The sequence below is a fragment of the Narcine bancroftii genome, chromosome 2 (assembly GCF_036971445.1).
Source record: "Narcine bancroftii isolate sNarBan1 chromosome 2, sNarBan1.hap1, whole genome shotgun sequence".
Lineage (NCBI taxonomy): Eukaryota > Metazoa > Chordata > Chondrichthyes > Torpediniformes > Narcinidae > Narcine > Narcine bancroftii.
The window spans coordinates 196,806,722-196,831,668 of record NC_091470.1 but is presented as its reverse complement, the minus strand read 5'-3'; the positions used below and the strand labels follow the sequence as shown (position 1 = coordinate 196,831,668).

Genomic DNA, 24,947 nt, shown 5'->3' with positions numbered 1-24,947 from the left:
CCCTCCACACGTCCCATCACATACACCCGGGGTGAGACCCGGAGTGAAGGTCCCTCTGCACAGGCCCAACTCACAATCCTGTGGTCAAATCCAGAGTGAAGCTCCCTCGACACCGTGCCATCACACACTCCCGAGGTCAGACACAGAGTGAAGCTCCCACCACACCGTCCCATCATACACTCACGGTGTCAGCCCCAGAGTGAAGCTACCTCCCCACCGTCCCGTCTACACACACCCGGGGTCAGAGACAGAGTGAAGGATCCTCCACATTGTCCCGTCCACACACTCCCATGGTCAGACACAGAGTGAAGCTCCCTCAACACCGTCCCATCACACACTCCCGGTGCCACACCCAGAGTGAAGATCCCTCCACACCTTACCGTCACACACTTCCGGGGTCAACCCAAAGTGAAGCTGCCTCCCCACCATTACGTCACCACACACTCCTAGTGTCAGAAGCTGAGTGAAGCTCTCTCCGACCGTCCCGTCACACACTCCTCGGGTGAGATCCAGAGTGAAGCTCCCTCCGCACTGTCCCATCACACAATTCCGGGGTCAGACCTAGTGTGAAGATTCATCCGCAACGTCCTGTCACCACACACCTGGGGTCGGACCCAGAGTGACGCTCCCTTCGCACCGTCCCGTGACCAAACTCCCGGTGTAATACACAGAGTGAAGCTCCCTCCACACCGTCCCATCGCACACTCCCTGGGTGAGACCCAGAGTGAAGCTCCCTCCGTACCGTCCCATTTCACGGTCCCTGTGTCAGACCCAGACTAAAGCTCCCTCCACACCGTTCCGTCACCACACTCCTGGGTCAGACCCAGAGTGAAGCTCCCTACCCACCGTCCCATTACACACTCCCGGAGTCAGACCCAGAGTGCAGCTTCCGCACCACTGTCCCGTCACCACACTCCAGTTGTCAGATCCAGAGTTAAGCTCCATCCGTACCGTCCCGTCACCACACCCCGGGGTCAGACCCAGAGTGAAGCTCCCTCCATACCGTTCCATCACACACTCCCGGTGTCAGACCCAGAGTGAACCTCCGTCCACACCATCCCGTCACGCACTCCCGGGGTCAGACCCAGAGTGAAGCTCCCTGCACACCGTCCCATCACATACACCCGGGGTGAGACCCGGAGTGAAGGTCCCTCTGCACCGGCCCAACTCACAATCCCATGGTCAAAACTAGAGTGAAGCTCCCTCCACACCGTCCTATCACACACTCCCGGGGTCAGACACAGAGTGAAGCTCCCACCACACCGTCCCATCACACACTCACTGTGTCAGCCCCAGAGTGAAGCTCACTCCGCACCGTCCCAACACACACTCCCGTGGTCAGACCTAGAGTGAAGCTCCCTCCCCACCGTGCCGTCCACACACTCCCGGGGTCAGACACAGAGTGAAGGTCCCTCCGCAACGTCCCATCACACACTGCCAGGGTCAGGCACAGAGTGAAGCTCCCTCCACACCGTCTTATCACACACTCCCGGTGTCAGACACAGAGTGAAGCTCCCTCCACACCGTCCCATCACACACTCCCGGGGCCACACCCAGAGTGAAGATCCCTCGACACCGTCCCATCACACAATCCCGAGGTCAGACACAGAGTTAAGCTCCCACCACACCGTCCCATTATACACTCACGGTGTCAGCCCCAGAGTGAAGCTACCTCCCCACCGTCCCGTCTACACACTCCCGGGGTCAGACACAGAGTGAAGGAACCTCCACATTGTCCCGTCCACACACTCCCGTGGTCAGACACAGAGTGAAGCTCCCTCAACACCGTCCCATCACACACTCCCGGTGTCACACCCAGAGTGAAGATCCCTCCACACCTTACCGTCACACACTCCCGGGGTCAACCCAAAGTGAAGCTGCCTCCCCACCATCACGTCACCACACAATCCCAGTGTCAGAAGCTGAGTGAAGCTCCCTCTGACCGTCCCATCACATACTCCTGGGGTCAGACCCTGAGTCAAGCTCCCTCCGCACCGTCCCGTCCCACACTCCCAGGGTCAGACCCAGGGAGAAGCTCCCTCCACACCGTCCCATCACACACTCCCGGGGCCACACCCAGAGTGAAGATCCCTCCACACCGTCCCATCACATACACCCGGGGTGAGACCCGGAGTGAAGGTCCCTCTGCACTGGCCCAACTCACAATCCCGTGGTCAAAACCAGAGAGAAGCTCCCTCGACACCGTCCCATCACACAATCCCGAGGTCAGACACAGAGTGAAGCTCTCACCACACCGTCCCATCATACACTCACGATGTCAGCCCCAGAGTGAAGCTACCTCCCCACCGTCCCGTCTACACACTCCCGGGGTCAGACACAGAGTGAAGGAACCTCCACATTGTCCCGTCCACACACTCCCGTGGTCAGACACAGAGTGAAGCTCCCTCAACACCGTCCCATCACACACTCCCGAGGTCAGACACAGAGTGAAGCTCCCACCACACCGTCCCATCATACACTCACGGTGTCAGCCCCAGAGTGAAGCTACCTCCCCACCGTCCCGTCTACACACTCCCGGGGTCAGACACAGAGTGAAGGATCCTCCACATTGTCCCGTCCACACACTCCCATGGTCAGACACAGAGTGAAGCTCCCTCAACATCGTCCCATCACACACTCCCGGTGCCACACCCAGAGTGAAGATCCCTCCACACCTTACCGTCACACACTCCCGGGGTCAACCCAAAGTGAAGCTGCCTCCCCATCATCACGTCACCACACAATCCCAGTGTCAGAAGCTGAGTGAAGCTCCCTCTGACCGTCCCATCACATACTCCTGGGGTCAGACCCTGAGTCAAGCTTCCTCCGCACCTTCACATTACACAATCCCGGGCTAAGACCCAGATTCAAGCTCCCTCCACACTGTCCCATCACACACACCTGGGGTCAGACCCAGAGTGAAGCTCCCTCCCCACCGTCCCGTCACCACACACCCGGTGTCAGACTCAGAGTTAAGCTCCCTCCACACGGTCCCATCACACACTCCCGGGGTCAGACCCAGAGTGAAGCACCCTCCGCACCGTCCCATCACACAATCCCAGGGTCAGACCCAGAGTTAAGCTCACTCCGCACCGTCCCATCACACACTCCCGGGGTCAGACCCAGAGTAAAGCACCCTCCACACTGTCCCGTCCCCACACACTCCTAGTGTCAGAAGCTGAGTGAAGCTCTCTCCGACCGTCCCGTCACACACTCCTCGGGTGAGATCCAGAGTGAAGCTCCCTCCGCACTGTCCCATCACACAATTCCGGAGACAGACCTAGTGTGAAGATTCATCCGCAACGTCCTGTCACCACACACCTGGGGTCGGACCCAGAGTGACGCTCCCTTCGCACCGTCCCGTGACCAAACTCCCGGTGTCATACACAGAGTGAAGCTCCCTCCACACCGTCCCATCACACACTCCCTGGGTGAGACCCAGAGTGAAGCTCCCTCCGTACCGTCCCATTTCACGGTCCCTGTGTCAGACCCAGACTGAAGCTCCCTCCACACCGTTCCGTCACCACACCCCTGGGTCAGACCCAGAGTGAAGCTCCCTACCCACCGTCCCATTACACACTCCCGGAGTCAGATCCAGAGTGCAGCTTCCGCACCACTGTCCCGTCACCACACTCCAGTTGTCAGATCCAGAGTTAAGCTCCATCCGTACCGTCCCGTCACCACACCCCGGGGTCAGACCCAGAGTGAAGCTCCCTCCATACTGTTCCATCACACACTCCCGGTGTCTGACCCAGAGTAAACCTCTTCCACACCATCCCGTCACGCACTCCCGGGGTCAGAACCAGAGTGAAGCTCCCTGCACACCGTCCCAATCACATACACCCGGGGTGAGACCCGGAGTGAAGGTCCCTCTGCACCGGCCCAACTCACAATCCCATGGTCAAATCCAGAGTGAAGCTCCCTCCACACCGTCCTATCACACACTCCCGGGGTCAGACACAGAGTGAAGCTCCCACCACACCGTCCCATCACACACTCACGGTGTCAGCCCCAGAGTGAAGCTCACTCCGCACCGTCCCATCACACACTCCAGGGGTCAGACCTAGAGTGAAGCTCCCTCCCCACCGTGCCGTCCACACACTCCCGGGGTCAGACACAGAGTGAAGGTCCCTCCGCAACGTCCCATCACACACTGCCAGGGTCAGGCACAGAGTGAAGCTCCCTCCACACCGTCTTATCACACATTCCCGGTGTCAGACACAGAGTGAAGCTCCCTCCACACCGTCCCATTACACACACCCGGGGCCACACCCAGAGTGAAGATCCCTCCACACCGTACCATCACACATTCCCGGGTTCAGACCCAGAGTGAAGCTCCCTCCACACCGTCCCATCACATACACCCGGGGTGAGACCCGGAGTGAAGGTCCCTCTGCACAGGCCCAACTCACAATCCTGTGGTCAAATCCAGAGTGAAGCTCCCTCGACACCGTCCCATCACACACTCCCGAGGTCAGACACAGAGTGAAGCTCCCACCACACCGTCCAATCATACACTCACGGTGTCAGCCCCAGATTGAAGCTACCTCCCCACCGTCCCGTCTACACACACCCGGGGTCAGAGACAGAGTGAAGGATCCTCCACATTGTCCCGTCCACACACTCCCATGGTCAGACACAGAGTGAAGCTCCCTCAACACCGTCCCATCACACACACCCGGTGCCACACCCAGAGTGAAGATCCCTCCACACCTTACCGTCACACACTTCCGGGGTCAACCCAAAGTGAAACTGCCTCCCCACCATTACGTCACCACACACTCCTAGTGTCAGAAGCTGAGTGAAGCTCTCTCCGACCGTCCCGTCACACACTCCTCGGGTGAGATCCAGAGTGAAGCTCCCTCCGCACTGTCCCATCACACAATTCCGGGGTCAGACCTAGTGTGAAGATTCATCCGCAACGTCCTGTCACCACACACCTGGGGTCGGACCCAGAGTGACGCTCCCTTCGCACCGTCCCGTGACCAAACTCCCGGTGTAATACACAGAGTGAAGCTCCCTCCACACCGTCCCATCGCACACTCCCTGGGTGAGACCCAGAGTGAAGCTCCCTCCGTACCGTCCCATTTCACGGTCCCTGTGTCAGACCCAGACTAAAGCTCCCTCCACACCGTTCCGTCGCCACACCCCTGGGTCAGACCCAGAGTGAAGCTCCCTACCCACCGTCCCATTACACACTCCCGGAGTCAGACCCAGAGTGCAGCTTCCGCACCACTGTCCCGTCACCACACTCCAGTTGTCAGATCCAGAGTTAAGCTCCATCCGTACCGTCCCGTCACCACACCCCGGGGTCAGACCCAGAGTGAAGCTCCCTCCATACCGTTCCATCACACACTCCCGGTGTCAGACCCAGAGTGAACCTCTGTCCACACCATCCCGTCACGCACTCCCGGGGTCAGACCCAGAGTGAAGCTCCCTGCACACCGTCCCATCACATACACCCGGGGTGAGACCCGGAGTGAAGGTCCCTCTGCACCGGCCCAACTCACAATCCCATGGTCAAAACCAGAGTGAAGCTCCCTCCACACCGTCCTATCACACACTCCCGGGGTCAGACACAGAGTGAAGCTCCCACCACACCGTCCCATCACACACTCACTGTGTCAGCCCCAGAGTGAAGCTCACTCCGCACCGTCCCAACACACGCTCCCGTGGTCAGACCTAGAGTGAAGCTCCCTCCCCACCGTGCCGTCCACACACTCCCGGGGTCAGACACAGAGTGAAGGTCCCTCCGCAACGTCCCATCACACACTGCCAGGGTCAGGCACAGAGTGAAGCTCCCTCCACACCGTCTTATCACACACTCCCGGTGTCAGACACAGAGTGAAGCTCCCTCCACACCGTCCCATCACACACTCCCGGGGCCACACCCAGAGTGAAGATCCCTCGACACCGTCCCATCACACAATCCCGAGGTCAGACACAGAGTGAAGCTCCCACCACACCGTCCCATTATACACTCACGGTGTCAGCCCCAGAGTGAAGCTACCTCCCCACCGTCCCGTCTACACACTCCCGGGGTCAGACACAGAGTGAAGGAACCTCCACATTGTCCCGTCCACACACTCCCGTGGTCAGACACAGAGTGAAGCTCCCTCAACACCGTCCCATCACACACTCCCGGTGTCACACCCAGAGTGAAGATCCCTCCACACCTTACCGTCACACACTCCCGGGGTCAACCCAAAGTGAAGCTGCCTCCCCACCATCACGTCACCACACAATCCCAGTGTCAGAAGCTGAGTGAAGCTCCCTCTGACCGTCTTATCACACATTCCCGGTGTCAGACACAGAGTGAAGCTCCCTCCACACCGTCCCATTACACACACCCGGGGCCACACCCAGAGTGAAGATCCCTCCACACCGTACCATCACACATTCCCGGGTTCAGACCCAGAGTGAAGCTCCCTCCACACCGTCCCATCACATACACCCGGGGTGAGACCCGGAGTGAAGGTCCCTCTGCACAGGCCCAACTCACAATCCTGTGGTCAAATCCAGAGTGAAGCTCCCTCGACACCGTCCCATCACACACTCCCGAGGTCAGACACAGAGTGAAGCTCCCACCACACCGTCCCATCATACACTCACGGTGTCAGCCCCAGATTGAAGCTACCTCCCCACCGTCCCGTCTACACACACCCGGGGTCAGAGACAGAGTGAAGGATCCTCCACATTGTCCCGTCCACACACTCCCATGGTCAGACACAGAGTGAAGCTCCCTCAACACCGTCCCATCACACACACCCGGTGCCACACCCAGAGTGAAGATCCCTCCACACCTTACCGTCACACACTTCCGGGGTCAACCCAAAGTGAAGCTGCCTCCCCACCATTACGTCACCACACACTCCTAGTGTCAGAAGCTGAGTGAAGCTCTCTCCGACCGTCCCGTCACACACTCCTCGGGTGAGATCCAGAGTGAAGCTCCCTCCGCACTGTCCCATCACACAATTCCGGGGTCAGACCTAGTGTGAAGATTCATCCGCAACGTCCTGTCACCACACACCTGGGGTCGGACCCAGAGTGACGCTCCCTTCGCACCGTCCCGTGACCAAACTCCCGGTGTAATACACAGAGTGAAGCTCCCTCCACACCGTCCCATCGCACACTCCCTGGGTGAGACCCAGAGTGAAGCTCCCTCCGTACCGTCCCATTTCACGGTCCCTGTGTCAGACCCAGACTAAAGCTCCCTCCACACCGTTCCGTCACCACACCCCTGGGTCAGACCCAGAGTGAAGCTCCCTACCCACCGTCCCATTACACACTCCCGGAGTCAGACCCAGAGTGCAGCTTCCGCACCACTGTCCCGTCACCACACTCCAGTTGTCAGATCCAGAGTTAAGCTCCATCCGTACCGTCCCGTCACCACACCCCGGGGTCAGACCCAGAGTGAAGCTCCCTCCATACCGTTCCATCACACACTCCCGGTGTCAGACCCAGAGTGAACCTCCGTCCACACCATCCCGTCACGCACTCCCGGGGTCAGACCCAGAGTGAAGCTCCCTGCACACCGTCCCATCACATACACCCGGGGTGAGACCCGGAGTGAAGGTCCCTCTGCACCGGCCCAACTCACAATCCCATGGTCAAAACCAGAGTGAAGCTCCCTCCACACCGTCCTATCACACACTCCCGGGGTCAGACACAGAGTGAAGCTCCCACCACACCGTCCCATCACACACTCACTGTGTCAGCCCCAGAGTGAAGCTCACTCCGCACCGTCCCAACACACGCTCCCGTGGTCAGACCTAGAGTGAAGCTCCCTCCCCACCGTGCCGTCCACACACTCCCGGGGTCAGACACAGAGTGAAGGTCCCTCCGCAACGTCCCATCACACACTGCCAGGGTCAGGCACAGAGTGAAGCTCCCTCCACACCGTCTTATCACACACTCCCGGTGTCAGACACAGAGTGAAGCTCCCTCCACACCGTCCCATCACACACTCCCGGGGCCACACCCAGAGTGAAGATCCCTCGACACCGTCCCATCACACAATCCCGAGGTCAGACACAGAGTGAAGCTCCCACCACACCGTCCCATTATACACTCACGGTGTCAGCCCCAGAGTGAAGCTACCTCCCCACCGTCCCGTCTACACACTCCCGGGGTCAGACACAGAGTGAAGGAACCTCCACATTGTCCCGTCCACACACTCCCGTGGTCAGACACAGAGTGAAGCTCCCTCAACACCGTCCCATCACACACTCCCGGTGTCACACCCAGAGTGAAGATCCCTCCACACCTTACCGTCACACACTCCCGGGGTCAACCCAAAGTGAAGCTGCCTCCCCACCATCACGTCACCACACAATCCCAGTGTCAGAAGCTGAGTGAAGCTCCCTCTGACCGTCCCATCACATACTCCTGGGGTCAGATCCTGAGTCAAGCTCCCTCCGCACCGTCCCGTCCCACACTCCCAGGGTCAGACCCAGGGAGAAGCTCCCTCCACACCGTCCCATCACACACTCCCGGGGCCACACCCAGAGTGAAGATCCCTCCACACCGTCCCATCACATACACCCGGGGTGAGACCCGGAGTGAAGGTCCCTCTGCACTGGGTCAACTCACAATCCCGTGGTCAAAACCAGAGAGAAGCTCCCTCGACACCGTCCCATCACACAATCCCGAGGTCAGACACAGAGTGAAGCTCCCACCACACCGTCCCATCATACACTCACGATGTCAGCCCCAGAGTGAAGCTACCTCCCCACCGTCCCGTCTACACACTCCCGGGGTCAGACACAGAGTGAAGGATGCTCCACATTGTCCCGTCCACACACTCCCGTGGTCAGACACAGAGTGAAGCTCCCTCAACACCGTCCCATCACACACTCCCGGTGCCACACCCAGAGTGAATCTCCTTCCCCATCGTCCCATCACCACACTCCAGGGATCAGACCTAGAGAGAAGCTCCCTCCCACCGTTTCGTCACCACTCATTCCTGGGGTCAGACCCTGAGTCAAGCTCCCACCGCACCGTCCCATTACACACTCCCAGGTTCAGACCCAGAGAGAAGCTCCCTCCACACTGTCCCTTCACACATGCCCGGTGTCAGAACAAGAGTGAAGCTCCCTCCACACGGTCCCATCACACACTCCCGGTGTCAGACCCAGAGTGAACCTCCGTCCACACCATCCCGTCACGCACTCCTGGGGTCAGACCCAGAGTGAAGCTCCCTGCACACCGTCCCATCACATACACCCGGGGTGAGACCCGGAGTGAAGGTCCCTCTGCACCGGCCCAACTCACAATCCCATGGTCAAAACCAGAGTGAAGCTCCCTCCACACCGTCCTATCACACACTCCCGGGGTCAGACACAGAGTGAAGCTCCCACCACACCGTCCCATCACACACTCACTGTGTCAGCCCCAGAGTGAAGCTCACTCCGCACCGTCCCAACACACACTCCCGTGGTCAGACCTAGAGTGAAGCTCCCTCCCCACTGTGCCGTCCACACACTCCCGGGGTCAGACACAGAGTGAAGGTCCCTCCGCAACGTCCCATCACACACTGCCAGGGTCAGGCACAGAGTGAAGCTCCCTCCACACCGTCTTATCACACACTCCCGGTGTCAGACACAGAGTGAAGCTCCCTCCACACTGTCCCATCACACACACCTGGGGTCAGACCCAGAGTGAAGCTCCCTCCGCACTGTCTCGTCACACACACCCGGGGTCAGACCCAGAGTGAAGTTCCCTCCCCACCGTCCCGTCACCACACACCCGGTGTCAGACTCAGAGTTAAGCTCCCTCCACACGGTCCCATCACACACTCCCGGGGTCAGACCCAGAGTGAAGCACCCTCCGCACCGTCCCATCACACAATCCCAGGGTCAGACCCAGAGTTAAGCTCACTCCGCACCGTCCCATCACACACTCCCGGGGTCAGACCCAGAGTAAAGCACCCTCCACACTGTCCCGTCCCCACACACTCCTAGTGTCAGAAGCTGAGTGAAGCTCTCTCCGACCGTCCCGTCACACACTCCTCGGGTGAGATCCAGAGTGAAGCTCCCTCCGCACTGTCCCATCACACAATTCCGGAGACAGACCTAGTGTGAAGATTCATCCGCAACGTCCTGTCACCACACACCTGGGGTCGGACCCAGAGTGACGCTCCCTTCGCACCGTCCCGTGACCAAACTCCCGGTGTCATACACAGAGTGAAGCTCCCTCCACACCGTCCCATCACACACTCCCTTGGTGAGACCCAGAGTGAAGCTCCCTCCGTACCGTCCCATTTCACGGTCCCTGTGTCAGACCCAGACTGAAGCTCCCTCCACACCGTTCCGTCACCACACCCCTGGGTCAGACCCAGAGTGAAGCTCCCTACCCACCGTCCCATTACACACTCCCGGAGTCAGATCCAGAGTGCAGCTTCCGCACCACTGTCCCGTCACCACACTCCAGTTGTCAGATCCAGAGTTAAGCTCCATCCGTACCGTCCCGTCACCACACCCCGGGGTCAGACCCAGAGTGAAGCTCCCTCCATACTGTTCCATCACACACTCCCGGTGTCTGACCCAGAGTAAACCTCTTCCACACCATCCCGTCACGCACTCCCGGGGTCAGAACCAGAGTGAAGCTCCCTGCACACCGTCCCAATCACATACACCCGGGGTGAGACCCGGAGTGAAGGTCCCTCTGCACCGGCCCAACTCACAATCCCATGGTCAAATCCAGAGTGAAGCTCCCTCCACACCGTCCTATCACACACTCCCGGGGTCAGACACAGAGTGAAGCTCCCACCACACCGTCCCATCACACACTCACGGTGTCAGCCCCAGAGTGAAGCTCACTCCGCACCGTCCCATCACACACTCCAGGGGTCAGACCTAGAGTGAAGCTCCCTCCCCACCGTGCCGTCCACACACTCCCGGGGTCAGACACAGAGTGAAGGTCCCTCCACAACGTCCCATCACACACTGCCAGGGTCAGGCTCAGAGTGAAGCTCCCTCCACACCGTCTTATCACACATTCCCGGTGTCAGACACAGAGTGAAGCTCCCTCCACACCGTCCCATTACACACACCCGGGGCCACACCCAGAGTGAAGATCCCTCCACACCGTACCATCACACACTCCCGGGTTCAGACCCAGAGTGAAGCTCCCTCCACACCGTCCCATCACATACACCCGGGGTGAGACCCGGAGTGAAGGTCCCTCTGCACAGGCCCAACTCACAATCCTGTGGTCAAATCCAGAGTGAAGCTCCCTCGACACCGTCCCATCACACACTCCCGAGGTCAGACACAGAGTGAAGCTCCCACCACACCGTCCCATCATACACTCACGGTGTCAGCCCCAGAGTGAAGCTACCTCCCCACCGTCCCGTCTACACACACCCGGGGTCAGAGACAGAGTGAAGGATCCTCCACATTGTCCCGTCCACACACTCCCATGGTCAGACACAGAGTGAAGCTCCCTCAACACCGTCCCATCACACACTCCCGGTGCCACACCCAGAGTGAAGATCCCTCCACACCTTACCGTCACACACTTCCGGGGTCAACCCAAAGTGAAGCTGCCTCCCCACCATTACGTCACCACACACTCCTAGTGTCAGAAGCTGAGTGAAGCTCTCTCCGACCGTCCCGTCACACACTCCTCGGGTGAGATCCAGAGTGAAGCTCCCTCCGCACTGTCCCATCACACAATTCCGGGGTCAGACCTAGTGTGAAGATTCATCCGCAACGTCCTGTCACCACACACCTGGGGTCGGACCCAGAGTGACGCTCCCTTCGCACCGTCCCGTGACCAAACTCCCGGTGTAATACACAGAGTGAAGCTCCCTCCACACCGTCCCATCGCACACTCCCTGGGTGAGACCCAGAGTGAAGCTCCCTCCGTACCGTCCCATTTCACGGTCCCTGTGTCAGACCCAGACTAAAGCTCCCTCCACACCGTTCCGTCACCACACCCCTGGGTCAGACCCAGAGTGAAGCTCCCTACCCACTGTCCCATTACACACTCCCGGAGTCAGACCCAGAGTGCAGCTTCCGCACCACTGTCCCGTCACCACACTCCAGTTGTCAGATCCAGAGTTAAGCTCCATCCGTACCGTCCCGTCACCACACCATCGCAGAGTGAAGCTCCCTCCATACCGTTCCATCACACACTCCCGGTGTCAGACCCAGAGTGAACCTCCGTCCACACCATCCCGTCACGCACTCCCGGGGTCAGACCCAGAGTGAAGCTCCCTGCACACCGTCCCATCACATACACCCGGGGTGAGACCCGGAGTGAAGGTCCCTCTGCACCGGCCCAACTCACAATCCCATGGTCAAAACCAGAGTGAAGCTCCCTCCACACCGTCCCATCGCACACTCCCTGGGTGAGACCCAGAGTGAAGCTCCCTCCGTACCGTCCCATTTCACGGTCCCTGTGTCAGACCCAGACTAAAGCTCCCTCCACACCGTTCCGTCACCACACCCCTGGGTCAGACCCAGAGTGAAGCTCCCTACCCACCGTCCCATTACACACTCCCGGAGTCAGACCCAGAGTGCAGCTTCCGCACCACTGTCCCGTCACCACACTCCAGTTGTCAGATCCAGAGTTAAGCTCCATCCGTACCGTCCCGTCACCACACCCCGGGGTCAGACCCAGAGTGAAGCTCCCTCCATACCGTTCCATCACACACTCCCGGTGTCAGACCCAGAGTGAACCTCCGTCCACACCATCCCGTCACGCACTCCCGGGGTCAGACCCAGAGTGAAGCTCCCTGCACACCGTCCCATCACATACACCCGGGGTGAGACCCGGAGTGAAGGTCCCTCTGCACCGGCCCAACTCACAATCCCATGGTCAAAACCAGAGTGAAGCTCCCTCCACACCGTCCTATCACACACTCCCGGGGTCAGACACAGAGTGAAGCTCCCACCACACCGTCCCATCACACACTCACTGTGTCAGCCCCAGAGTGAAGCTCACTCCGCACCGTCCCAACACACGCTCCCGTGGTCAGACCTAGAGTGAAGCTCCCTCCCCACCGTGCCGTCCACACACTCCCGGGGTCAGACACAGAGTGAAGGTCCCTCCGCAACGTCCCATCACACACTGCCAGGCTCAGGCACAGAGTGAAGCTCCCTCCACACCGTCTTATCACACACTCCCGGTGTCAGACACAGAGTGAAGCTCCCTCCACACCGTCCCATCACACACTCCTGGGGCCACACCCAGAGTGAAGATCCCTCGACACCGTCCCATCACACAATCCCGAGGTCAGACACAGAGTGAAGCTCCCACCACACCGTCCCATTATACACTCACGGTGTCAGCCCCAGAGTGAAGCTACCTCCCCACCGTCCCGTCTACACACTCCCGGGGTCAGACACAGAGTGAAGGAACCTCCACATTGTCCCGTCCACACACTCCCGTGGTCAGACACAGAGTGAAGCTCCCTCAACACCGTCCCATCACACACTCCCGGTGTCACACCCAGAGTGAAGATCCCTCCACACCTTACCGTCACACACTCCCGGGGTCAACCCAAAGTGAAGCTGCCTCCCCACCATCACGTCACCACACAATCCCAGTGTCAGAAGCTGAGTGAAGCTCCCTCTGACCGTCCCATCACATACTCCTGGGGTCAGACCCTGAGTCAAGCTCCCTCCGCACCGTCCCGTCCCACACTCCCAGGGTCAGACCCAGGGAGAAGCTCCCTCCACACCGTCCCATCACACACTCCCGGGGCCACACCCAGAGTGAAGATCCCTCCACACCGTCCCATCACATACACCCGGGGTGAGACCCGGAGTGAAGGTCCCTCTGCACTGGCCCAACTCACAATCCCGTGGTCAAAACCAGAGAGAAGCTCCCTCGACACCGTCCCATCACACAATCCCGAGGTCAGACACAGAGTGAAGCTCCCACCACACCGTCCCATCATACACTCACGATGTCAGCCCCAGAGTGAAGCTACCTCCCCACCGTCCCGTCTACACACTCCCGGGGTCAGACACAGAGTGAAGGAACCTCCACATTGTCCCGTCCACACACTCCCGTGGTCAGACACAGAGTGAAGCTCCCTCAACACCGTCCCATCACACACTCCCGAGGTCAGACACAGAGTGAAGCTCCCACCACACCGTCCCATCATACACTCACGGTGTCAGCCCCAGAGTGAAGCTACCTCCCCACCGTCCCGTCTACACACTCCCGGGGTCAGACACAGAGTGAAGGATCCTCCACATTGTCCCGTCCACACACTCCCATGGTCAGACACAGAGTGAAGCTCCCTCAACACCGTCCCATCACACACTCCCGGTGCCACACCCAGAGTGAAGATCCCTCCACAGCTTACCGTCACACACTCCCGGGGTCAACCCAAAGTGAAGCTGCCTCCCCATCATCACGTCACCACACAATCCCAGTGTCAGAAGCTGAGTGAAGCTCCCTCTGACCGTCCCATCACACACTCCTGGGGTCAGACCCTGAGTCAAGCTCCCTCCGCACCTTCACATTACACAATCCCGGGCTAAGACCCAGATTCAAGCTCCCTCCACACTGTCCCATCACACACACCTGGGGTCAGACCCAAAGTGAAGCTCCCTCCCCACCGTCCTGTCACCACACACCCGGTGTCAGACTCAGAGTTAAGCTCCCTCCACACGGTCCCATCACACACTCCCGGGGTCAGACCCAGAGTGAAGCACCCTCCGCACCGTCCCATCACACAATCCCAGGGTCAGACCCAGAGTTAAGCTCACTCCGCACCGTCCCATCACACACTCCCGGGGTCAGACCCAGAGTAAAGCACCCTCCACACTGTCCCGTCCCCACACACTCCTAGTGTCAGAAGCTGAGTGAAGCTCTCTCCGACCGTCCCGTCACACACTCCTCGGGTGAGATCCAGAGTGAAGCTCCATCCGCACTGTCCCATCACACAATTCCGGGGTCAGACCTAGTGTGAAGATTCATCCGCAACGTCCTGTCACCACACACCTGGGGTCGGACCCAGAGTGACGCTCCCTTCGCACCGTCCCGTGACCAAACTCCCGGTGTCATACACAGAGTGAAGCTCCCTCCACACCGTCCCATCACACACTCCCTGGGTGAGACCCAGAGTGAAGCTCCCTCCGTACCGTCCCATTTCACGGTCCCTGTGTCAGACCCAGACTGAAGCTCCCTCCACACCGTTCCGTCACCACACCCCTGGGTCAGACCCAGAGTGAAGCTCCCTACCCACCGTCCCATTACACACTCCCGGAGTCAGATCCAGAGTGCAGCTTCCGCACCACTGTCCCGTCACCACACTCCAGTTGTCAGATCCAGAGTTAAGCTCCATCCGTACCGTCCCGTCACCACACCCCGGGGTCAGACCCAGAGTGAAGCTCCCTCCATACTGTTCCATCACACACTCCAGGTGTCTGACCCAGAGTAAACCTCTTCCACACCATCCCGTCACGCACTCCCGGGGTCAGAACCAGAGTGAAGCTCCCTGCACACCGTCCCAATCACATACACCCGGGGTGAGACCCGGGGTGAAGGTCCCTCTGCACCGGCCCAACTCACAATCCCATGGTCAAATCCAGAGTGAAGCTCCCTCCACACCGTCCTATCACACACTCCCGGGGTCAGACACAGAGTGAAGCTCCCACCACACCGTCCCATCACACACTCACGGTGTCAGCCCCAGAGTGAAGCTCACTCCGCACCGTCCCATCACACACTCCAGGGGTCAGACCTAGAGTGAAGCTCCCTCCCCACCGTGCCGTCCACACACTCCCGGGGTCAGACACAGAGTGAAGGTCCCTCCGCAACGTCCCATCACACACTGCCAGGGTCAGGCACAGAGTGAAGCTCCCTCCACACCGTCTTATCACACATTCCCGGTGTCAGACACAGAGTGAAGCTACCTCCCCACCGTCCCGTCTACACACACCCGGGGTCAGAGACAGAGTGAAGGATCCTCCACATTGTCCCGTCCACACACTCCCATGGTCAGACACAGAGTGAAGCTCCCTCAACACCGTCCCATCACACACTCCCGGTGCCACACCCAGAGTGAAGATCCCTCCACACCTTACCGTCACACACTTCCGGGGTCAACCCAAAGTGAAGCTGCCTCCCCACCATTACGTCACCACACACTCCTAGTGTCAGAAGCTGAGTGAAGCTCTCTCCGACCGTCCCGTCACACACTCCTCGGGTGAGATCCAGAGTGAAGCTCCCTCCGCACTGTCCCATCACACAATTCCGGGGTCAGACCTAGTGTGAAGATTCATCCGCAACGTCCTGTCACCACACACCTGGGGTCGGACCCAGAGTGACGCTCCCTTCGCACCGTCCCGTGACCAAACTCCCGGTGTAATACACAGAGTGAAGCTCCCTCCACACCGTCCCATCGCACACTCCCTGGGTGAGACCCAGAGTGAAGCTCCCTCCGTACCGTCCCATTTCACGGTCCCTGTGTCAGACCCAGACTAAAGCTCCCTCCACACCGTTCCGTCACCACACCCCTGGGTCAGACCCAGAGTGAAGCTCCCTACCCACTGTCCCATTACACACTCCCGGAGTCAGACCCAGAGTGCAGCTTCCGCACCACTGTCCCGTCACCACACTCCAGTTGTCAGATCCAGAGTTAAGCTCCATCCGTACCGTCCCGTCACCACACCCCGGGGTCAGACCCAGAGTGAAGATCCCTCGACACCGTTCCATCACACACTCCCGGTGTCAGACCCAGAGTGAACCTCCGTCCACACCATCCCGTCACGCACTCCCGGGGTCAGACCCAGAGTGAAGCTCCCTGCACACCGTCCCATCACATACACCCGGGGTGAGACCCGGAGTGAAGGTCCTTCTGCACCGGCCCAACTCACAATCCCATGGTCAAAACCAGAGTGAAGCTCCCTCCACACCGTCCTATCACACACTCCCGGTGTCAGACACAGAGTGAAGCTCCCACCACACCGTCCCATCACACACTCACTGTGTCAGCCCCAGAGTGAAGCTCACTCCGCACCGTCCCAACACACACTCCCGTGGTCAGACCTAGAGTGAAGCTCCCTCCCCACCGTGCCGTCCACACACTCCCGGGGTCAGACACAGAGTGAAGGTCCCTCCGCAACGTCCCATCACACACTGCCAGGGTCAGGCACAGAGTGAAGCTCCCTCCACACCGTCTTATCACACACTCCCGGTGTCAGACACAGAGTGAAGCTCCCTCCACACCGTCCCATCACACACTCCCGGGGCCACACCCAGAGTGAAGATCCCTCGACACCGTCCCATCACACAATCCCGAGGTCAGACACAGAGTGAAGCTCCCACCACACCGTCCCATTATACACTCACGGTGTCAGCCCCAGAGTGAAGCTACCTCCCCACCGTCCCGTCTACACACTCCCGGGGTCAGACACAGAGTGAAGGAACCTCCACATTGTCCCGTCCACACACTCCCGTGGTCAGACACAGAGTGAAGCTCCCTCAACACCGTCCCATCACACACTCCCGGTGTCACACCCAGAGTGAAGATCCCTCCACACCTTACCGTCACACACTCCCGGGGTCAACCCAAAGTGAAGCTGCCTCCCCACCATCACGTCACCACACAATCCCAGTGTCAGAAGCTGAGTGAAGCTCCCTCTGACCGTCCCATCACATACTCCTGGGGTCAGACCCTGAGTCAAGCTCCCTCCGCACCGTCCCGTCCCACACTCCCAGGGTCAGACCCAGGGAGAAGCTCCCTCCACACCGTCCCATCACACACTCCCGGGGCCACACCCAGAGTGAAGATCCCTCCACACCGTCCCATCACATACACCCGGGGTGAGACCCGGAGTGAAGGTCCCTCTGCACTGGCCCAACTCACAATCCCGTGGTCAAAACCAGAGAGAAGCTCCCTCGACACCGTCCCATCACACAATCCCGAGGTCAGACACAGAGTGAAGCTCCCACCACACCGTCCCATCATACACTCACGATGTCAGCCCCAGAGTGAAGCTACCTCCCCACCGTCCCGTCTACACACTCCCGGGGTCAGACACAGAGTGAAGGATCCTCCACATTGTCCCGTCCACACACTCCCGTGGTCAGACACAGAGTGAAGCTCCCTCAACACTGTCCCATCACACACTCCCGGTGCCACACCCAGAGTGAATCTCCTTCCCCATCGTCCCATCACCACACTCCAGGGATCAGACCTAGAGAGAAGCTCCCTCCCACCGTTTCGTCACCACTCACTCCTGGGGTCAGACCCTGAGTCAAGCTCCCACCGCACCGTCCCATTACACACTCCCAGGTTCAGACCCAGAGAGAAGCTCCCTCCACACTGTCCCTTCACACATGTCCGGTGTCAGAACAAGAGTGAAGCTCCCTCCACACGGTCCCATCACACACTCCCGGTGTCAGACCCAGAGTGAAGCACCCTCCGCACCGTCCCATCACACACTCCCGGGGTCAGACCCAGAGTAAAGCACCCTTCACACCGTCCCGTCCCCACACACTCCTAGTGTCAGAAGCTGAGTGAAGCTCTCTCCGACCGTCCCGTCACACACTCCTCGGGTGAGACCCAGAGTGAAGCTCCCTCCGCACTGTCCCATCACACAATTCCGGGGTCAGACCCAGTGTGAAGATTCATCCGCAACCTCCCATCACCACACACCTGGGGTCGGACCCAGAGTGACGCTCCCTTCGCACCGTCCCGTGACCACACTCCGGGGTTAGACCCAGAGTGAAGCACCCTCCACACCGTCCCATCACACACTCCCGGGGTGAGACCCAGAGTGAAGGTCCCTCTGCACCGGCCCAACTCACAATCCCATGGTCAAAACCAGAGTGAAGCTCCCTCCACACCGTCCTATCACACACTCCCGGGGTCAGACACAGAGTGAAGCTCCCACCACACCGTCCCATCACATACACCCGGGGTGAGACCCGGAGTGAAGGTCCCTCTGCACAGGCCCAACTCACAATCCTGTGGTCAAATCCAGAGTGAAGCTCCCTCGACACCGTCCCATCACACACTCCCGGTGCCACACCCAGAGTGAAGATCCCTCCACAGCTTACCGTCACACACTCCCGGGGTCAACCCAAAGTGAAGCTGCCTCCCCATCATCACGTCACCACACAATCCCAGTGTCAGAAGCTGAGTGAAGCTCCCTCTGACCGTCCCATCACACACTCCTGGGGTCAGACCCTGAGTCAAGCTCCCTCCGCACCTTCACATTACACAATCCCGGGCTAAGACCCAGATTCAAGCTCCCTCCACACTGTCCCATCACACACACCTGGGGTCAGACCCAAAGTGAAGCTCCCTCCCCACCGTCCTGTCACCACACACCCGGTGTCAGACTCAGAGTTAAGCTCCCTCCACACGGTCCCATCACACACTCCCGGGGTCAGACCCAGAGTGAAGCACCCTCCGCACCGTCCCATCACACAATCCCAGGGTCAGACCCAGAGTTAAGCTCACTCCGCACCGTCCCATCACACACTCCCGGGGTCAGACCCAGAGTAAAGCACCCTCCACACTGTCCCGTCCCCACACACTCCTAGTGTCAGAAGCTGAGTGAAGCTCTCTCCGACCGTCCCGTCACACACTCCTCGGGTGAGATCCAGAGTGAAGCTCCATCCGCACTGTCCCATCACACAATTCCGGGGTCAGACCTAGTGTGAAGATTCATCCGCAACGTCCTGTCACCACACACCTGGGGTCGGACCCAGAGTGACGCTCCCTTCGCACCGTCCCGTGACCAAACTCCCGGTGTCATACACAGAGTGAAGCTCCCTCCACACCGTCCCATCACACACTCCCTGGGTGAGACCCAGAGTGAAGCTCCCTCCGTACCGTCCCATTTCACGGTCCCTGTGTCAGACCCAGACTGAAGCTCCCTCCACACCGTTCCGTCACCACACCCCTGGGTCAGACCCAGAGTGAAGCTCCCTACCCACCGTCCCATTACACACTCCCGGAGTCAGATCCAGAGTGCAGCTTCCGCACCACTGTCCCGTCACCACACTCCAGTTGTCAGATCCAGAGTTAAGCTCCATCCGTACCGTCCCGTCACCACACCCCGGGGTCAGACCCAGAGTGAAGCTCCCTCCATACTGTTCCATCACACACTCCAGGTGTCTGACCCAGAGTAAACCTCTTCCACACCATCCCGTCACGCACTCCCGGGGTCAGAACCAGAGTGAAGCTCCCTGCACACCGTCCCAATCACATACACCCGGGGTGAGACCCGGGGTGAAGGTCCCTCTGCACCGGCCCAACTCACAATCCCATGGTCAAATCCAGAGTGAAGCTCCCTCCACACCGTCCTATCACACACTCCCGGGGTCAGACACAGAGTGAAGCTCCCACCACACCGTCCCATCACACACTCACGGTGTCAGCCCCAGAGTGAAGCTCACTCCGCACCGTCCCATCACACACTCCAGGGGTCAGACCTAGAGTGAAGCTCCCTCCCCACCGTGCCGTCCACACACTCCCGGGGTCAGACACAGAGTGAAGGTCCCTCCGCAACGTCCCATCACACACTGCCAGGGTCAGGCACAGAGTGAAGCTCCCTCCACACCGTCTTATCACACATTCCCGGTGTCAGACACAGAGTGAAGCTACCTCCCCACCGTCCCGTCTACACACACCCGGGGTCAGAGACAGAGTGAAGGATCCTCCACATTGTCCCGTCCACACACTCCCATGGTCAGACACAGAGTGAAGCTCCCTCAACACCGTCCCATCACACACTCCCGGTGCCACACCCAGAGTGAAGATCCCTCCACACCTTACCGTCACACACTTCCGGGGTCAACCCAAAGTGAAGCTGCCTCCCCACCATTACGTCACCACACACTCCTAGTGTCAGAAGCTGAGTGAAGCTCTCTCCGACCGTCCCGTCACACACTCCTCGGGTGAGATCCAGAGTGAAGCTCCCTCCGCACTGTCCCATCACACAATTCCGGGGTCAGACCTAGTGTGAAGATTCATCCGCAACGTCCTGTCACCACACACCTGGGGTCGGACCCAGAGTGACGCTCCCTTCGCACCGTCCCGTGACCAAACTCCCGGTGTAATACACAGAGTGAAGCTCCCTCCACACCGTCCCATCGCACACTCCCTGGGTGAGACCCAGAGTGAAGCTCCCTCCGTACCGTCCCATTTCACGGTCCCTGTGTCAGACCCAGACTAAAGCTCCCTCCACACCGTTCCGTCACCACACCCCTGGGTCAGACCCAGAGTGAAGCTCCCTACCCACTGTCCCATTACACACTCCCGGAGTCAGACCCAGAGTGCAGCTTCCGCACCACTGTCCCGTCACCACACTCCAGTTGTCAGATCCAGAGTTAAGCTCCATCCGTACCGTCCCGTCACCACACCATCGCAGAGTGAAGCTCCCTCCATACCGTTCCATCACACACTCCCGGTGTCAGACCCAGAGTGAACCTCCGTCCACACCATCCCGTCACGCACTCCCGGGGTCAGACCCAGAGTGAAGCTCCCTGCACACCGTCCCATCACATACACCCGGGGTGAGACCCGGAGTGAAGGTCCCTCTGCACCGGCCCAACTCACAATCCCATGGTCAAAACCAGAGTGAAGCTCCCTCCACACCGTCCTATCACACACTCCCGGGGTCAGACACAGAGTGAAGCTCCCACCACACCGTCCCATCACACACTCACTGTGTCAGCCCCAGAGTGAAGCTCACTCCGCACCGTCCCAACACACGCTCCCGTGGTCAGACCTAGAGTGAAGCTCCCTCCCCACCGTGCCGTCCACACACTCCCGGGGTCAGACACAGAGTGAAGGTCCCTCCGCAACGTCCCATCACACACTGCCAGGGTCAGGCACAGAGTGAAGCTCCCTCCACACCGTCTTATCACACACTCCCGGTGTCAGACACAGAGTGAAGCTCCCTCCACACCGTCCCATCACACACTCCTGGGGCCACACCCAGAGTGAAGATCCCTCGACACCGTCCCATCACACAATCCCGAGGTCAGACACAGAGTGAAGCTCCCACCACACCGTCCCATTATACACTCACGGTGTCAGCCCCAGAGTGAAGCTACCTCCCCACCGTCCCGTCTACACACTCCCGGGGTCAGACACAGAGTGAAGGAACCTCCACATTGTCCCGTCCACACACTCCCGTGGTCAGACACAGAGTGAAGCTCCCTCAACACCGTCCCATCACACACTCCCGGTGTCACACCCAGAGTGAAGATCCCTCCACACCTTACCGTCACACACTCCCGGGGTCAACCCAAAGTGAAGCTGCCTCCCCACCATCACGTCACCACACAATCCCAGTGTCAGAAGCTGAGTGAAGCTCCCTCTGACCGTCCCATCACATACTCCTGGGGTCAGACCCTGAGTCAAGCTCCCTCCGCACCGTCCCGTCCCACACTCCCAGGGTCAGACCCAGGGAGAAGTTCCCTCCACACCGTCCCATCACACACTCCCGGGGCCACACCCAGAGTGAAGATCCCTCCACACCGTCCCATCACATACACCCGGGGTGAGACCCGGAGTGAAGGTCCCTCTGCACTGGCCCAACTCACAATCCCGTGGTCAAAACCAGAGAGAAGCTCCCTCGACACCGTCCCATCACACAATCCCGAGGTCAGACACAGAGTGAAGCTCCCACCACACCGTCCCATCATACACTCACGATGTCAGCCCCAGAGTGAAGCTACCTCCCCACCGTCCCGTCTACACACTCCCGGGGTCAGACACAGAGTGAAGGAACCTCCACATTGTCCCGTCCACACACTCCCGTGGTCAGACACAGAGTGAAGCTCCCTCAACACCGTCCCATCACACACTCCCGAGGTCAGACACAGAGTGAAGCTCCCACCACACCGTCCCATCATACACTCACGGTGTCAGCCCCAGAGTGAAGCTACCTCCCCACCGTCCCGTCTACACACTCCCGGGGTCAGACACAGAGTGAAGGATCCTCCACATTGTCCCGTCCACACACTCCCATGGTCAGACACAGAGTGAAGCTCCCTCAACACCGTCCCATCACACACTCCCGGTGCCACACCCAGAGTGAAGATCCCTCCACACCTTACCGTCACACACTCCCGGGGTCAACCCAAAGTGAAGCTGCCTCCCCATCATCACGTCACCACACAATCCCAGTGTCAGAAGCTGAGTGAAGCTCCCTCTGACCGTCCCATCACACACTCCTGGGGTCAGACCCTGAGTCAAGCTCCCTCCGCACCTTCACATTACACAATCCCGGGCTAAGACCCAGATTCAAGCTCCCTCCACACTGTCCCATCACACACACCTGGGGTCAGACCCAAAGTGAAGCTCCCTCCCCACCGTCCTGTCACCACACACCCGGTGTCAGACTCAGAGTTAAGCTCCCTCCACACGGTCCCATCACACACTCCCGGGGTCAGACCCAGAGTGAAGCACCCTCCGCACCGTCCCATCACACAATCCCAGGGTCAGACCCAGAGTTAAGCTCACTCCGCACCGTCCCATCACACACTCCCGGGGTCAGACCCAGAGTAAAGCACCCTCCACACTGTCCCGTCCCCACACACTCCTAGTGTCAGAAGCTGAGTGAAGCTCTCTCCGACCGTCCCGTCACACACTCCTCGGGTGAGATCCAGAGTGAAGCTCCATCCGCACTGTCCCATCACACAATTCCGGGGTCAGACCTAGTGTGAAGATTCATCCGCAACGTCCTGTCACCACACACCTGGGGTCGGACCCAGAGTGACGCTCCCTTCGCACCGTCCCGTGACCAAACTCCCGGTGTCATACACAGAGTGAAGCTCCCTCCACACCGTCCCATCACACACTCCCTGGGTGAGACCCAGAGTGAAGCTCCCTCCGTACCGTCCCATTTCACGGTCCCTGTGTCAGACCCAGACTGAAGCTCCCTCCACACCGTTCCGTCACCACACCCCTGGGTCAGACCCAGAGTGAAGCTCCCTACCCACCGTCCCATTACACACTCCCGGAGTCAGATCCAGAGTGCAGCTTCCGCACCACTGTCCCGTCACCACACTCCAGTTGTCAGATCCAGAGTTAAGCTCCATCCGTACCGTCCCGTCACCACACCCCGGGGTCAGACCCAGAGTGAAGCTCCCTCCATACTGTTCCATCACACACTCCAGGTGTCTGACCCAGAGTAAACCTCTTCCACACCATCCCGTCACGCACTCCCGGGGTCAGAACCAGAGTGAAGCTCCCTGCACACCGTCCCAATCACATACACCCGGGGTGAGACCCGGGGTGAAGGTCCCTCTGCACCGGCCCAACTCACAATCCCATGGTCAAATCCAGAGTGAAGCTCCCTCCACACCGTCCTATCACACACTCCCGGGGTCAGACACAGAGTGAAGCTCCCACCACACCGTCCCATCACACACTCACGGTGTCAGCCCCAGAGTGAAGCTCACTCCGCACCGTCCCATCACACACTCCAGGGGTCAGACCTAGAGTGAAGCTCCCTCCCCACCGTGCCGTCCACACACTCCCGGGGTCAGACACAGAGTGAAGGTCCCTCCGCAACGTCCCATCACACACTGCCAGGGTCAGGCACAGAGTGAAGCTCCCTCCACACCGTCTTATCACACATTCCCGGTGTCAGACACAGAGTGAAGCTCCCTCCACACCGTCCCATTACACACACCCGGGGCCACACCCAGAGTGAAGATCCCTCCACACCGTACCATCACACACTCCCGGGTTCAGACCCAGAGTGAAGCTCCCACCACACCGTCCCATCACATACACCCGGGGTGAGACCCGGAGTGAAGGTCCCTCTGCACAGGCCCAACTCACAATCCTGTGGTCAAATCCAGAGTGAAGCTCCCTCGACACCGTCCCATCACACACTCCCGAGGTCAGACACAGAGTGAATCTCCCACCACACCGTCCCATCATACACTCACGGTGTCAGCCCCAGAGTGAAGCTACCTCCCCACCGTCCCGTCTACACACACCCGGGGTC

The 24,947-nt window shown here is 59.5% G+C and overlaps 1 protein-coding gene across 2 annotated transcripts in view; it reads left to right on the top strand.

The window, feature by feature from the left end:
• The window catches only part of LOC138754919 (active breakpoint cluster region-related protein-like), a 212,474-nt gene that overhangs the window by 110,181 nt on the left and 77,346 nt on the right, over positions 1–24,947 (top strand). The gene's annotated exons all lie outside the window — the stretch shown is intronic.